Consider the following 16,945-nt stretch of genomic DNA (forward strand, 5'->3'; position numbering starts at 1 on the left):
TCCATGTAGTTTATATTAGATCTGCAGTGGCCATTACAGTTGTTCAAACTGGCCAAGCATGTTTATTGACACTGGGAGAAGGTCCAATGACTTTTTTTGGAAATGTTCTTGTATTGTATGCTTACATGTTCTGACAGCAGAAACCAACATATGACCTCCATAATGTCTGCCTGAGCTCCTCTGTTAGTTATCTTTATTTGACTTTCTAAAAAATATGATATGTCATTGTCAGCTGTCTCCAATAGGGGATATCAAGAAGACAATTTGAGGAAAGTTAATGGCTGGGGTCAAAGTTGTAAAGAGGTTGTCCTGCACGCAGTATGAAATGATCACATGGGGGCTCACCATATATTTAGAACTTGGCCCAACAAGAGGCTTAACATATCAATCACATAATAGGGGATAGATATCTGATAGATAAAGATTAGGAATCGGCAAAATAGTTAGAACACAGAAATGTTTCCTTTTCAGCACACGCGGATTGCATTCACTTTCTGATCATGTTTCACAACACTAGGAGGCCTCAATTCTCAGCGGCATTTTAATCTTCTTGGATTCTGTTATTTCATCTGTCTTGGCTGCACGAGGCAAATATTGCATAACAGGATGCCTGAGCCCTTAAACCATCCCATAGATCTCCATTACGGGGAAGACGCAGATCGTTTCGTGATCTGTTACTGTTATTATTTCTTGTGAGAGCTAAGACCGAGGATGTGCTGATCATAACGGCAGGCTGGATGCGCGTGTTACTATATGAGCAGACACCACAAACATGTAAGTATGATGTGACTTATATTTCCAATATCATCCAATTCTGCAAACCCGACTTGCTGCTGCATTTGTCACATGTTTGCCGTATGATTATTCTATACAGACACAAGAAATATATATAAATATTTATATTTATATATGGGAATCTATGGTAGAGAAATGCCATATAAAGCCCATTTATTGGCATAGAGCAAAGGCTATCTGTTGGAAAAATACATCAGGAAATCATGCGACCCTAATGAAGATGCAGTGTGAATGCGCTCTTACATGGGCAGTTTGTACTACTGTGTAACTTGCATAACTTTTGTTGGTTCCTATCATTTTAGTCCACATGTGCTTTACACACACCAAGGGAGAACCACTAGGAAGAACACATGAGAATTCTGTTGCTAAATGGATGAAATGATAGGTTCATGTCGTGATTTACTTTTTTCTGCACTTTTGGAATTTAGACACTTTTTAGAAACTATCAAGAACTAGGTAGGTGGCATGAAAGACATGAAACAAAGCCTTTCATTTGTTTATTAACTGTTTACTAAGGACAGGTTAATATTTATTTTTATATATTTATATCCTAATATTTTTCACATCAGTATTTTTTGTGCTTATTCAGATAAATAATGGACGCACAAGGTTAAAATAAATCTGTCAGCAGGATTTTGCTATTACAGTATGCTGAGAGGAGCAAAATGTAGTGGCAGCAAATCTGATTCCAGAGATGTGTCACTGGCTCAGCAGCTTGCTATAGTTTGAATATTTTCAGTGTTTTATCAGCAGGAGATTATCACTGCAGGACTAGGTGTCACATGCCAGACAGTCCAGTTCATCTGTGTAACCCCGCCCCATCAGTGATTGGCTGCTTGATGAAAATGTACAGTGTGCACAGTGGTGTGGGCGGGGTTACAGACAGCTCAGCATTCATAGTACTGCTACATCCACAGCAGAGAAAAATTGTGAGTTTATCAAAACTACACCAAGCTGTCCAATACGGTGCTGATCTCAGATAACATAGTAAAAAACTGTTGACAGATTCCCATTTAACCCTAAGCTGCAAGACCAGGTAAAATTCATGAACAAGAGTAGTGCTCTTTCTGGGGAAAAATAATTGATCTTTTTTTCTAAAAAAAAAAAAAATAACACAGATGTATTTGTCATTTAGGAATACACAAACGGAATTAATGTTAAAAACAGATCAGTTGCATAACTGATCCTATCGATTATTATGGGATCCGTCTGGGTTGTTTTGTGACCATTTTCCAAAAGGAAGATGGAGTTCTGCATTCTGCCCTTTTTCTACTGTTCTAAAAACTGACACTAAATGGGAACCAGACGAACCCCATTATCATCCATGGTGTCCTTCTGCTTCCGATTTTTTACATTTATTTCATTTTTCTGTTCCTCAAAACTGAACAAACAAATAGAATGTCAAAAAAGAAATTAGCTCATTTTTCAAGACCTAGGGCAAGAATGGCTGCTGGCAAAGTCTCTTGCCCTGATAGATTTACTAATTAGTGTAAAATGTAGACTTTTATTATTGATATTTTAGAAATAAACTACATTTTTGGAAGAAAAAAACTGTAATTATGGATCATACACTTACACATCAACAAGAAAAAATAGACAAGTTCTCTTTAAAGCACTGCTGTCACGAGTTAATAGAACTATAAGAGCATCTGCATGACAGGCATCAAAGGGTTAAAACGACAAGAGAGCAAAGTGACCACTGTACAGCCTCCCAACCCTTTCACCATAGTTATGCCACCTCTCCTAATTTCATGCATGCATTTGATCTATGGTTTAATTTGATTTGGTTACTCGTTCTTGTCGCACATTTTGGAACGTCCGATTCCCGTTCTGCTTTTATTGTATTCCCTGTAAATTTGGATAATCCAAAACATTCTTGGCCCCTGACTCATAGCAGATCTGTGTTACAGTGCTGCTTAACTGAACAGAACATAGAAAAACCAACAGAAGGAGTAACAAACGAGGAGTAAGAAACAGCAGCAAAGTGTGGCAGGGGTAAGTGAATTTGATTCCTGTCGTTGCAGCACTGTTTTGTACATTTGTCATGGATGGATTGAGAATTGTTAATAGATCTTCAAGTTTGTAAGCCTTAACTATCTTGATGATTTAGATGTTATATTACCTTAGTAATATGATGATTATGTCCTAAAAGGGGTTGTCCAGGCTTGAAAACCCATTTAATCCTTGTGGTGATGGTGTGTAAGGAGATGAACATTCTGCCCACGTTCCCTCTTGAAGAACACGGCCCAGTGCGCATCTGAAGCAGACATAAGGTCTGGACAGTAACCAGTGCTGCATAATTTGGGTGTCCTGAAGTGAGGAGGGACCGAGACTATGGGTAGCGTAAACGGGAGTAAAGAGGAAAGAAAAACTGACAGTAGCATAGAGTGTTCAACCGGAGATGGGCCCTGTGGGAGGAAGCCTAGCAGTACTGCCCCGAGTTTATAGCTCAGAAAGGTAATGCGCCAAGACGGGACAGAGAACGTGAGACAAACGGATTGCCCCTGGCTGGAGTTCCAAGGTGTTAGTAGTAGAGATCCTAAGGACCTGCCATACTGGAAACATAGTTAATTTGAGTGGAAGAAGATTTGGAAACACAGAGTCAGAATAGGATTTTTGCTAACTGGACTGTAATACTGAGCTGGGTTGTGGTGAAGGATAGTGAAACAATGGAGACAGAGAACAAACGAGTAACGAGAAAGGAATTGAGACTGGGTGGGAAAATGCTTAGGTTTGTGAACGAAATGTTGATAACGTGTACCGTCTACTTACTGTACATAATCCTCACAAAGTTATGATTGACTAAAAAGTTTATCTTCGACTGGTGGTCTCCCTCATTGAAGACCTCAACATCTGGTCTTGGCCAACAAAGCCGTCGGTAACATGCTGCCTGCAAGAGCGTAGCCACGGCCTCCTTCTTCATGTAATGTGCTGAGAGGTAAGAGACGAGAACCTCGTCCAGAGCTACAGCCTTGCGCCACATTACAGGTGCAGACAATAAAGCTGTACCAGCACCATCATCAGCAGGCCCCAGTTGTAATTAATAGCTGACATCATATTGTAAAAGAAATAATTATATAAAAGAGATTGTCCTAGTCTAGGTGGTGGCTCATACGTCCGGAAGGCGGTAAGACCCCAGTTGATGATGTTGAGGCATTTTTTACTGTATTTGAAAGGATAGCAGAGTGGGATAAGCTGCCGCTGGAGCAGTGGGCGGAGATGCTGGCCCCCTATTTAACTAGTGAACCCCAAAAGTCTTATTATGACCCGGCCTTACAGGATGCACAGGAGTATACCAAATTAAAAACTGAGATACTGGCACGCTCAGGGGTGACTATGTCTGTTAGGACTGTAATGCTGCGGTAGCACCGTACGTAGTGAAGAGGCAGTGACCCACAAAGTTCAAACACAAAAGTCTCTTTAATGTGTTACTTCACACATAAAGGTGCATTTTATAATACACGTCATCAAAGTTCAATGCACACAGTTGCATCTCGTCTCAGTGGCCGTTTCATAGCACTACACATCAAATGGCCCTCAGATTGCAGTCCCTAAACACACCGGATCTCTCCTTGTCCAGTATCCGTGGGACGACCGCACGCCATATTACAGTCTCCAAACACAGCTTCACATGTTGCAGACACTACGCACGCCAGTCCTCCTCTGACTAGTTCCCGTGGGTGTCCTGCACCGCTGTATCACAGACTCTTTACTCACACAGCCTTACACAGCCCACGATATCCTCCGGATAGCACCTGTTTGCTATCGTTACACATGCCAGTCCACTTTCGGGCACATGACATCCACCTCTGATGCACCTCCGGGCACAGGACTGTCCATATCTGACTCTTTCGGGCACAGGACATCCACCTCCGGTTCACCTCCGGGCACAGGACTGTCCACATCCGAGACCAGCCACCATGGACAACTTGCATCGCTGCGTACGCTGCGGTTGCCAGGCTATTCAGCTGCCATAGCTGCTTGCTCCGCTGGCCTGTGCTGCTTCACACACACAGCCAGCGCTCTGCAGGCCTGTGCTCTGCATACCAGCTGTCACGCCCGCACATACTTACCCGGCTTCTCCCATCCCTCGGCGCGCTCACGATCCTGTCCCGCGCCGCTCTGCCTCCTCCTTTGCCGGCTCTCGGCGTCTGGTCTCTTCGCGCATGCGCGGTCGCGTCTCCCCCTTCGCTGAGCCTTCTGGGAGGTCGCGACCCGGTGGCTCCGCCCCAACATGGCGGCGCCCATCGGGTATTTCTTCCCGGCGTCTTCCTAGGTAAGACACCTTTGCTTTGTAGGTGCACTGTCTGCCGTCAGTGTCCCTATGCCCTAGGCTCCCCTGTACCAGTGTCTTTTCTCAGCCCAGTCCTTGCTTTGTCTCTGTATCCTGCCAGTCCGTGTTCCTGTTGTATCCTGCCAGTCCGTGTTCCTGCTGTATCCTGCCAGTCCGTGTTCCTGCTGTATCCTCCCAGTCCGTGTTCCTGCTGTATTCTGCCAGTCCGTGTTCCTGCTGTATCCTGCCTGTCCGTGTTCCTGCTGTATTCTGCCAGTCCGTGTTCCTGCTGTATCCTGCCAGTCCGTGTTCCTGCTGTGTCCTGCCAGTCCGTGTTCCTGCTGTATTCTGCCAGTCCGTGTTCCTGCTGTATCCTGCCAGTCCGTGTTCCTGCTGTATCCTGCCAGTCCGTGTTCCTGCTGTGTCCTGCCTGTCCGTGTTCCTGCTGTATCCCGTCAGTCCGTGTTCCTGCTGTATCCTGCCTGTCCGTGTTCCTGCTGTATTCTGCCAGTCCGTGTTCCTGCTGTATCCTGCCAGTCCGTGTTCCTGCTGTGTCCTGCCAGTCCGTGTTCCTGCTGTATTCTGCCAGTCCGTGTTCCTGCTGTATCCTGCCAGTCCGTGTTCCTGCTGTATCCTGCCAGTCCGTGTTCCTGCTGTGTCCTGCCTGTCCGTGTTCCTGCTGTATCCCGTCAGTCCGTGTTCCTGTTGTATCCTGCCGGTCCGTGTTCCTGCTGAGTCCTGCCGTTTCGTGTTCCAGACATTCTTTCAGTTAAGTCTTGTTTTCCTATTATTCCCTGCCATCCTTATAGCCTGTGGTTTCCTTCTTTATTTTGGGTCGTCCCTTTGGCTCTAGCTGTTGTGTCTCCATTCCCCCGAGGTCCTGCTCCTAACACTCCCTGTATAGGGAGTGATTCCATCTGGTCCGCTCGACCCCGGGGGCTCTGGAGTCACGACCCAGAGGGTCCACTCTCGGATTTCTGTCCGAATACTTACAGGAAGCAAAGGCCATGGACCCCGCTGGGGCCTCTGCTACGCAAAAAGAGCTACTCTTTTTGTGGGAGAATCAGTCCCGTATGATGTCCTTTATGAAGACTATGGATTCTCGTTTGTCCACGCTCCAGTCCTCCGATCCTGGCAACGCCGCTCTACTCATTGGCTTACAGCAAGAGTTAGCTCAGCAGCGTGACACCCAGGCCCATATACTTAGTTATATGTCTTCTATTGACGATCGGCTGCTTTCCATCCAGACAGCCGCTTCTACGTCTGCTCCTGCTTCCCACCCTCCACCCCGCTTGGCTAAACCGCCTCGGTACAATGGGGATCCTAAGTCCTGCCGAGGATTTCTAAACCAATGCCGTCTTCACTTTGAGCTTCTGCCCCAGCATTACCCGACGGATCGGTCCAAAGTTGCGTTTTTGATTTCCCATCTAGAGGGTGACGTCTTGGCATGGGTTAATCCACTCTGGGAGCGAGACGATCCCCTAGTCTCCCGGTTGTCTGAATTTTTGGAGACTTTCCGTCTTGTCTTTGACGAACCTGGACGACTGGCCTCTACAACTGAAGCCCTATTCTCTCTCCATCAGGGATCGTTATCCGTAGGCCAGTACGCTATTCAGTTCCGCACCCTCTCCTCTGACTTGAGCTGGAACAATGAGGCGTTGGTGGGTGCTTTCTGGCGGGGTCTCTCTGGGCGCATAAAGGATGAGTTAGCTGGTCGGGACACCCCTACGGTTTTGGAGGAATTAATTTCCTTAGCGACCCGTATTGACCTTCGGTTCCAAGAACGCGCTCGCGAGCGGAGGTCTCTTCGTCCTTCTTCTGCCACCCGTAAGCCACTCAGTCCACAGCCTAGAACCTCCTCTCAGGCGTCCGCACCGGAACCTATGCAAGTGGACCGTCTTAAAATGTCGGAACAACGTCGTAAAGAGAGGCGCACTCAGGGGTTATGTTTTTACTGCGGAAGTGCTGCTCATTTATTGCGCTCTTGCCCTGAACGTCCGGAAAACTCCTCCGCCTAGGTCAGGTAAGAGAGGCCTCCCTAGGTGTGTGTGATTCCTCTCAACCCCTTACTTTGTCCGTTCTTTTGCATATTGCGGGCAAGGGCGTTTCTCTGGATGCGTATGTGGATTCGGGCGCTGCAGGGAATTTTATCAGGTTGGAAGAGGTTTTGAAATTCTCCGTTCCAGTCAGAACCTTAGAGGCTCCTGTGATTGTAGCATCTGTGGATGGTAAACCTTTACAGGAGACCATTACTCAAGTGACACTTGAGGTGGAACTTCAGGTTGGGGCTCTGCACAAGGAGAGAATTGCATTTTATGTTTTAGCGGGTCTGTCTCATCCTATGCTCTTAGGTCTTCCTTGGTTACGGAGCCACGAGCCCATTTTAGATTGGCGCAATGGTAATATCTTGCGCTGGGGTGAGCTTTGTCGGGAACGTTGTCTGCTGCCGGTGCGTCCTGTGGGATATTCCTCTAATTCTTCTCCTTCTTCTTCCTTTCCCGCCTTACCCTCTGTCTACAGCGCTTTTTCTGATGTCTTCAACAAGAAGGAGGCTGAGGAGCTTCCGCCTCACCATCTCTATGATTGTCCCATAGATCTCGTGCCTGGAACTAACCCGCCCAGGGGCAGAATCTATCCTCTCTCTCCTGCTGAGACTCAAGCTATGTCTGAGTACATTCAAGAAAATCTTGCTAAAGGTTTCATCCGCAAGTCTTCTTCTCCGGCCGGAGCAGGGTTTTTTTTCGTGAAGATGAAAGACGGTTCCCTCCGTCCCTGCATTGATTATCGAGGCCTAAACAACATCACGGTGAAGAACAAATATCCTCTGCCACTCATTCCGGAACTCTTCGACCGTCTTCGGGGTGCGCAAATCTTTACCAAATTAGATCTACGTGGCGCATACAATCTGGTTCGTATTCGTGCAGGCGATGAGTGGAAGACCGCCTTCAATACTCGTGACGGTCACTACGAATTCTTGGTTATGCCATTTGGTCTCTGCAACGCCCCCGCGGTTTTCCAGGAATTTGTGAACGATGTATTTCGGGATCTTCTCTACTCCTCAGTCGTGGTTTACCTTGACGACATCCTCATCTTCTCTCCGGATCTCTCCACTCACAGGCGAGATGTCCGCCGAGTCCTGCAAAGGCTAAGAGAGAATCATCTGTTCGCTAAGATTGAAAAGTGCGTCTTTGAACAGTCCTCTCTTCCCTTCCTTGGGTATATTGTCTCAAGATCTGGCTTAGAGATGGATCCAGAGAAGGTTTCTGCTGTCCTGAATTGGCCTCGTCCTCTTGGAACAAAAGCAATCCAACGTTTTCTTGGCTTTGCCAACTACTATAGACAATTTATTCCTCATTTTTCTTCCATGACCAAGCCTATCTCTGCCCTAGTTCGCAAGGGAGTCAATTCCAGCCTTTGGACCCCTGAGGCTGAAGAGTCTTTTTTGTCCCTTAAACAAAGTTTCGCTACGGCCCCTGTGCTTCATCGTCCTGATGCTAATAGACCGTTTGTCCTTGAGGTCGACGCATCTTCTATTGGAGCTGGAGCAGTACTTTTGCAAAGATCTTCGTCCGGACGTTTGGTGACCTGTGGTTTCTTTTCTAAAACTTTTTCCGCTCCTGAGCGTAACTACTCTATAGGGGATAAGGAGCTATTGGCTATCAAGCTAGCCTTGGAAGAATGGCGTTATCTTCTTGAAGGGTCTCTTCATCCATTCATCATTTACACTGACCACAAGAATCTGGCCTATATTCAGTCTGCCCAAAGACTAAATCCACGACAAGCCAGATGGTCTTTATTCTTCGGACGATTTGAGTTTGAACTTCATTTCCGACCTGGAAATAAGAATGTCAAAGCAGATGCTCTTTCGAGATCCTTTCAACCTCAGGACATGGAGGATTCTCCGGCTCACATCATTGATCCTGCGAGGATCGTCACTCTTGCTCCTCTAAGAGTGATTCCTACTCCTCCTGGCAAGACTCTTGTGGCTAATCAAGACAAGAAGAGAGTTTTACGTTGGGGTCACTCCTCCAAAATTGCAGGACATGTAGGAGTCAAGAAGACACTGTCTCTTATCTCTCGGCACTACTGGTGGCCATCTCTCCGTCAAGACGTCACCAAATTCATCGCTTCTTGTCCTTCTTGTGCTAAAAATAAAGTCCCTAGGCAGCTTCCCTCTGGTCTCCTGCATCCTCTGCCTGTGCCTTCCGTTCCATGGAGTCATATCGCTATGCACTTCATTACTGATCTACCTTCTTCCTTGAATTGCTCTGTCATCTTGGTTGTTGTAGATCGGTTCTCTAAAATGGCTCACTTCATCGCTTTGCCTGGTCTGCCTTCCGCTCCTGAGTTGGCAAAGATCTTTTTACACCAAGTCTTCCGTCTTCATGGTTTTCCACATCATATTGTCTCAGACCGTGGAGTACAATTTACCTCACGTTTTTGGAGAGCTCTCTGCAGTCTATTAAAGGTTAACTTGGACTTCTCTTCCGCCTATCACCCTCAGTCCAACGGACAAGTGGAGCGAGTTAATCAAGTTCTGACTACATATCTGCGACACTTCACCAATGCACACCAAGATGACTGGGTCTCTCTTCTCCCTTGGGCTGAATTCTCTTACAACAATCTTCCCAGCGAGTCGTCCTCCAAATCTCCCTTTTTCGTAGTCTATGGTCAACATCCGAACATTCCTCTTCCTGTTTCTCTTTCCTCGGGGGTACCGGCAGCGGATTTCTTGTCCCGGGAATTCTCTACGATTTGGAATGAGACCAAAGTGGCTCTTGAGAAAGCTAGCCTTAATATGAAAAGGTTTGCTGACAAGAAGCGTTTGGATGCTCCGCCATATTCTCCGGGTGATAAAGTTTGGCTCTCCTCTCGCTATATCAAGCTTAAAATTCCCTCTTACAAACTGGGTCCTCGCTACATTGGTCCTTTTCCTATCTTGAGTCGCATTAATGATGTCTCTTATAAGTTGAAGCTACCTGCCTCTTTGCGCATCCCCAATGCCTTCCATGTGTCTCTTCTTAAACCCGCAGTCTTTAATTGTTTTCACTCCGCTACCTCTTCCTCTCCTCAGCTCTGTACTTCTGATGGAATCTTTAATGTTAAAGATATTCTTGCCAAAAAAGTAGTTAGGGGTAAAACTTATTTTTTGATTGATTGGGAGGGATTTGGCCTTGAGGAGAGGTCCTGGGAGCCCCGAGAGAACATCAACGCTCCCCTTATCAAGAAAAGATTCCTTTCTAGCCTTAAAAGGAGGGGGACTAAGGAGGGGGGTACTGTCACGCCCGCACATACTTACCCGGCTTCTCCCATCCCTCGGCGCGCTCACGATCCTGTCCCGCGCCGCTCTGCCTCCTCCTTCGCCGGCTCTCGGCGTCTGGTCTCTTCGCGCATGCGCGGTCGCGTCTCCCCCGTCGCTGAGCCTTCTGGGAGGTCGCGACCCGGTGGCTCCGCCCCAACATGGCGGCGCCCATTGGGTATTTCTTCCCAGCGTCTTCCTAGGTAAGACGCCTTTGCTTTGTAGGTGCACTGTCTGCCGTCAGTGTCCCTATGCCCTAGGCTCCCCTGTACCAGTGTCTTTTCTCAGCCCAGTCCTTGCTTTGTCTCTGTATCCTGCCAGTCCGTGTTCCTGTTGTATCCTGCCAGTCCGTGTTCCGTGTTCCTGCTGTATCCTGCCAGTCCGTGTTCCTGCTGTATCCTCCCAGTCCGTGTTCCTGCTGTATTCTGCCAGTCCGTGTTCCTGCTGTATCCTGCCTGTCCGTGTTCCTGCTGTATTCTGCCAGTCCGTGTTCCTGCTGTATCCTGCCAGTCCGTGTTCCTGCTGTGTACTGCCAGTCCGTGTTCCTGCTGTATTCTGCCAGTCCGTGTTCCTGCTGTATCCTGCCAGTCCGTGTTCCTGCTGTGTCCTGCCAGTCCGTGTTCCTGCTGTATCCTGCCTGTCCGTGTTCCTGCTGTATCCCGTCAGTCCGTGTTCCTGTTGTATCCTGCCGGTCCGTGTTCCTGCTGAGTCCTGCCGTTCCATGTTCCAGACATTCTTTCAGTTAAGTCTTGTTTCCTATTATTCCCTGCCATCCTTATAGCCTGTGGTTTCCTTCTTTATTTTGGGTCGTCCCTTTGGCTCTAGCTGTTGTGTCTCCATTCCCCCGAGGTCCTGCTCCTAACACTCCCTGTATAGGGGGTGATTCCATCTGGTCCGCTCGACCCCGGGGGCTCTGGAGTCACGACCCAGAGGGTCCACTCTCGGATTTCTGTCCGAATACTTACACCAGCCCATACCAGACTGACACTGACATTGCACCTGACACCCATACCCCTTACTGCAGGGTTTTTAACAAACAAACCTGTGGCTTTCAGCCACACGGAAAACCCGGACCGGAAATATATGACTGCCATGCATATCTGTCTCCATTCACAACCTGGGGAGAATACACAGCGACCCCTACCTGTGACACGAGTCACTGCCTCACAGGACCCAAAGGATTCACCACTGTTCATATTACTCTAACAATCCCCCTCACTCCCAATTGTTCGACCTACATCTGGAACAGAAGTAGTTGCAGCTGGAGTCCTCAACCCCAGTCCAGATGGTCAAGCGAGTAAGTATGGACAGATTCATCTACTCCCTTCCTAGGCCAGTGCAGACCTGGGATGCCCAGTGAAACCCCCGGAATGCGGACAATCTGCGGCGGATACCGCGTCTGTCTCTTTCTCTCTAGCCCTACTTATGGCTTGATCGGCTGGTCATAGCCCTCTAATCACAGGATCCCCTGTTCTGGGTACTGTAAGACTCATGCTGGTGTGGTAGTTGGAGGCAGGTATATCTCGCCCAGGTGTTTGTCCTATGTGAATTAGGCCACTCAGTATCTTCAGGGTGCTAATGGGTTAATAAGTGCAGGAATAAAAGATGACCAGCTGGGGGTTTCCAGCTGGTCAGCCTGGGGCACACAGATTGCCTGCCTGTGTGTGACAAACGTGAGTGAGAGCTGTGCTCAAGATCTGTGTGATGTTAGCTGGGTGGGAGAAGCCCCCCAGTTGTTGAGATAGCAACGTATTTGTTTAGTTAGTGCCGGACAGGCTAGGATTTATTTTTATGTTTTGTTTTGTTCATGTTGCTTTCACGTTAATAAATCTGACCTGAGGTCAGCCTGCTCAGAAAACCTGCTGTACGCCTCAGATTCAATGCACAAACCACGTGACCTTTGACCCCAGCAAAGGCAATCCCAGAGTGTTTTGTCACATTGTTGTGGAGAATGCGGGCATACCGTGGCACAGGCGACAGCATGGAAGACGTGGTGAAAGCCTTAGTACAGTCCACTGCCGTACAGCAGCAGGCCACTGCCGCATAGCACGAAGCTAATCGCTTGATGGCCGCACAGCTGAAGGAGTTAGTGGACATGACGGTTGCAGACCGCCAACTTCTCCAACAGGTGGCGCAGCGCCTGGTGAGCATGCCTGACGCTGACCCGGAAGCAGAGTCCAGAAGGATCCATGTGAGTCGATACTGGCAAAAGCTGACTGCAGAAGATGACGTCGAGGCATACCTGACAACGTTTGAGCGGACGGCATTGAGAGAGAAGTGGCCGAAGGCACGATGGGCCGATTTGATTGCCCCGTTTCTCTCCGGCGAGGCCCAGAAAGCTTACCATGATTTGGACCCGGAGGTCGCTCAGGACTTTGAGAAGCTGAAAGCTGAGATCCTGGCCCGGCTGGGTGTGACGACGGCTATCCGGGCACAGAGGGTACATCAGTGGACATACCAGCAAGATAAACCGGCGTGGTCTCAGATGTTCGACCTGATCTATTTGACAAAGAAATGGCTGCAACCCGAGGTACTGTGTTGTGAATTCTGTGGCAGAGTGTGTGTGGGTCCCCGACTTCGTGTTGGGGATTTGGTTTGGTTGTCATCTCGTCATATTCCTATGAAGGTTTCCTCTCCTAAGTTTAAGCCTCGTTTCATTGGTCCGTATAGGATTTCTGAGGTTCTTAATCCTGTGTCTTTTCGTTTGACCCTTCCAGATTCTTTTTCCATCCATAACGTATTCCATAGGTCATTGTTGCGGAGATACGTGGCACCTATGGTTCCATCTGTTGATCCTCCTGCCCCGGTTTTGGTGGAGGGGGAGTTGGAGTATATTGTGGAGAAGATTTTGGATTCTCGTGTTTCGAGACGGAAACTCCAGTATCTGGTTAAGTGGAAGGGTTATGGTCAGGAAGATAATTCCTGGGTCTTTGCCTCTGATGTCCATGCTGGCGATCTTGTTTGTGCCTTTCATATGGCTCATCCTGGTCGGCCTGGGGGCTCTGGTGAGGGTTCGGTGACCCCTCCTCAAGGGGGGGGTACTGTTGTGATTTCTGTGGCAGAGCTCCCTCCTGTGGTCACGAGTGGTACTGCGGCTTCTGAGTTTCCTTCCTCAGGTGATGTGGTGAAGTCGTTAGGTGCTGCTCTATTTAACTCCACCTAGTGCTTTGCTCCTGGCCTCCAGTCAATGTTCTAGTATTGGTCTTGCTTCCTCCTGGATCGTTCCTGTGGCCGTCTGCTCTGCATAAGCTAAGTTTTGCTTGTGTTATTTTTGTTTTGCTATTTTTTCTGTCCAGCTTGCTTAATTGGTTTTTCTTGCTTGCTGGAAGCTCTGGGACGCAGAGGGAGCACCTCCGTACCGTTAGTCGGTGCGGAGGGTCTTTTTGCCCCTCTGCGTGGTTGTTTGTAGGGTTTTGTGTTGACCGCAAAGTTATCTTTCCTATATTCGGTCTGTTCAGTAAGTTGGGCCTCACTTTGCTAAATCTATTTCATCTCTGCATTTGTATTTTCATCTCTACTCACAGTCATTATATGTGGGGGGCTGCCTTTTCCTTTGGGGTATTTCTCTGAGGCAAGGTAGGCTTGTTTTTCTTTCTTAGGCCTAGCTAGTTTCTCAGGCTGTGCCGAGTTGCATAGGGAGCGTTAGGCGCAATCCACGGCTGCCTCTAGTGTGGTTGGATAGGATTAGGGATTGCGGTCAGCAGAGTTCCCACGTCTCAGAGCTCGTCCTATGTCTTTTGGTTATTGTCAGGTCACTTTGTGTGCTCTGAACTTCAAGGTCCATTGTGGTTCTGAATTACCTAATCATAACAGTACTGGAGGCCCAAAGTACTAATGCTTCTCAATAGAGGGAAAAAAGAAGTTCTGAGACCATTTTTTTTTCTTTGCACTGTGTTTTGCCTTTTTTTTCCCCTAGACATTTGGGTGGTTCAGGACACAGGTGTAGTGATGGACATTAAAGGTCTGTCTTCATGTGTGGATCATCTCACTGCAAGAGTACAAAATATTCAAGACTTTGTGGTTCAGAATTCTATGTTAGAACCAAGAATTCCTATTCCTGATTTGTTTTCTGGAGATAGAGCAAAATTTCTGAGTTTCAAAAATAATTGTAAACTGTTTCTGGCTTTGAAACCTCGCTCCTCTGGTGACCCAGTTCAACAAGTTAGGATCATTATTTCTTTATTACGTGGCGACCCTCAAGACTGGGCATTTTCCCGTGCGCCAGGAGATCCTGCATTATGTAATATTGATGCGTTTTTCCTGGCGCTCGGATTACTGTACGATGAACCTAATTCGGTGGATCAGGCAGAGAAAAATTTGCTGGCTCTGTGTCAGGGTCAGGATGAGATAGAGATTTATTGTCAGAAGTTTAGAAAGTGGTCCGTGCTCACTCAATGGAATGAAGGTGCGCTGGCAGCTATTTTCAGAAAGGGTCTCTCTGAAGCCCTTAAGGATGTCATGGTGGGATTTCCTATGCCTGCTGGTCTGAATGAGTCTATGTCTTTGGCCATTCAGATCGGTCGACGCTTGCGTGAGCGTAAATCTGTGCACCATTTGGCGGTATTATCCGAGCATAAACCTGAGCCTATGCAGTGCGATAGGACTTTGACCAGAGTTGAACGGCAAGAACACAGACTTCAGAATGGGCTGTGTTTCTACTGTGGTGATTCCACTCATGCTATCTCCGATTGTCCTAAGCGCACTAAGGAGTTCGCTAGGTCTGCCACCATTGGTACGGTACAGTCAAAATTTCTTTTGTCCGTTACTTTGATCTGCTCTTTGTCATCTTATTCTGTCATGGCATTTGTGGATTCAGGCGCTGCCCTGAATTTGATGGACTTGGAGTATGCTAGGCGTTGTGGGTTTTTCTTGGAGCCCTTGCAGTGTCCGATTCCATTGAGAGGAATTGATGCTACGCCTTTGGCCAAGAAAAAGCCTCAGTACTGGACCCAGCTGACCATGTGCATGGCTCCTGCACATCAGGAGGATATTCGCTTTCTGGTGTTGCATTATCTGCATGATGTGGTCGTGTTGGGGTTGCTATGGCTACAAGTCCATAACCCAGTATTAGATTGGAAATCAATGTCTGTGTCCAGCTGGAGTTGTCAGGGGGTACATGGTGATGTCCCATTTCTGTCTATTTCGTCATCCACCCCTTCTGAGGTCCCAGAGTTCTTGTCTGATTACCGGGATGTATTTGATGAGCCCAAGTCCAATTCCCTACCTCCGCATAGGGATTGTGATTGTGCTATCGATTTTATTCCTGGTAGTAAGTTTCCTAAAGGTCGACTGTTTAATTTATCTGTACCTGAGCACGCCGCTATGCGGAGTTACGTGAAGGAGTCCTTGGAGAAGGGTCATATTCGCCCGTCATCGTCGCCATTGGGAGCGGGGTTCTTTTTTGTGGCCAAGAAGGATGGTTCGCTGAGACCTTGTATAGATTACCGCCTTCTAAATAAAATCACGGTCAAATTTCAGTACCCCTTGCCGCTGCTATCTGATTTGTTTGCTCGGATCAAGGGGGCTAGTTGGTTCACCAAAATAGATCTTCGTGGTGCGTATAATCTTGTGCGTATTAAGCGGGGCGATGAATGGAAAACTGCATTTAATACGCCCGAGGGCCATTTTGAGTACCTAGTTATGCCTTTCGGACTTGCCAATGCTCCAGCGGTGTTTCAGTCCTTTATGCATGACATCTTCCGAGAGTACCTGGATAAATTCCTGATTGTATACTTGGATGATATTTTGGTCTTCTCGGATGATTGGGAGTCTCATGTGAAGCAGGTCAGAATGGTGTTCCAGGTCCTGCGTGCTAATTCTTTGTTTGTGAAGGGATCAAAGTGTCTCTTTGGTGTTCAGAAGGTTTCATTTTTGGGGTTCATTTTTTCCCCTTCTACTATCGAGATGGACCCTGTTAAGGTCCAGGCCATCTATGATTGGACTCAGCCGACATCTCTGAAGAGTCTGCAAAAGTTCCTGGGCTTTGCTAATTTTTATCGTCGCTTCATCTGTAATTTTTCTAGTATTGCTAAACCATTGACCGATTTGACCAAGAAGGGTGCTGATGTGGTCAATTGGTCTTCTGCTGCTGTGGAAGCTTTTCAAGAGTTAAAGCGTCGTTTTTCTTCTGCCCCTGTGTTGTGTCAACCAGATGTTTCGCTTCCGTTCCAGGTCGAGGTTGATGCTTCTGAAATTGGAGCGGGGTCTGTTTTGTCGCAGAGAAGTTCTGATTGCTCAGTGATGAAACCATGCGCCTTCTTTTCCAGGAAGTTTTCGCCTGCTGAGCGAAATTATGATGTTGGCAATCGAGAGTTGCTGGCCATGAAGTGGGCATTCAAGGAGTGGCGTCATTGGCTTGAAGGAGCTAAGCATCGCGTGGTGGTCTTGACTGATCACAAGAACTTGACTTATCTTGAGTCTGCCAAACTGTTGAATCCTAGACAGGCTCGTTGGTCGCTGTTTTTCTCCCGTTTTGACTTTGTGGTTTCGTACCTTTCCGGGCTCTAAAAATGTGAAGGCGGATGCCCTGTCTAGGAGTTTTGTGCCCGACTCTCTGGGTTTGTCTGAGCCGGCAGGTA

General features: G+C 47.7%; 1 protein-coding gene across 10 annotated transcripts in view; it reads left to right on the forward strand.

Moving 5' to 3' along the window:
* The first annotated feature begins 615 nt into the window (after positions 1-615).
* The window catches only part of FGL1 (fibrinogen like 1), a 165,347-nt gene continuing 149,017 nt past the window's right edge, over positions 616-16,945 (forward strand). For 3 of the 10 annotated variants that reach the window (XM_069744383.1, XM_069744384.1, XM_069744392.1), the window contains exons 1-2: positions 618-774; positions 2,706-2,790. The gene's annotated coding sequence lies outside the window, so the exon portion shown is untranslated. Of the gene's footprint in view, positions 775-2,705; positions 2,791-16,945 lie in introns of all 10 variants that reach the window. The other 7 variants (XM_069744390.1, XM_069744391.1, XM_069744386.1 and 4 more) reach the window with 4 other exon arrangements.

This window comes from Ranitomeya imitator, chromosome 1, assembly GCF_032444005.1.
Source record: "Ranitomeya imitator isolate aRanImi1 chromosome 1, aRanImi1.pri, whole genome shotgun sequence".
Classification (NCBI taxonomy): Eukaryota; Metazoa; Chordata; class Amphibia; order Anura; family Dendrobatidae; genus Ranitomeya; species Ranitomeya imitator.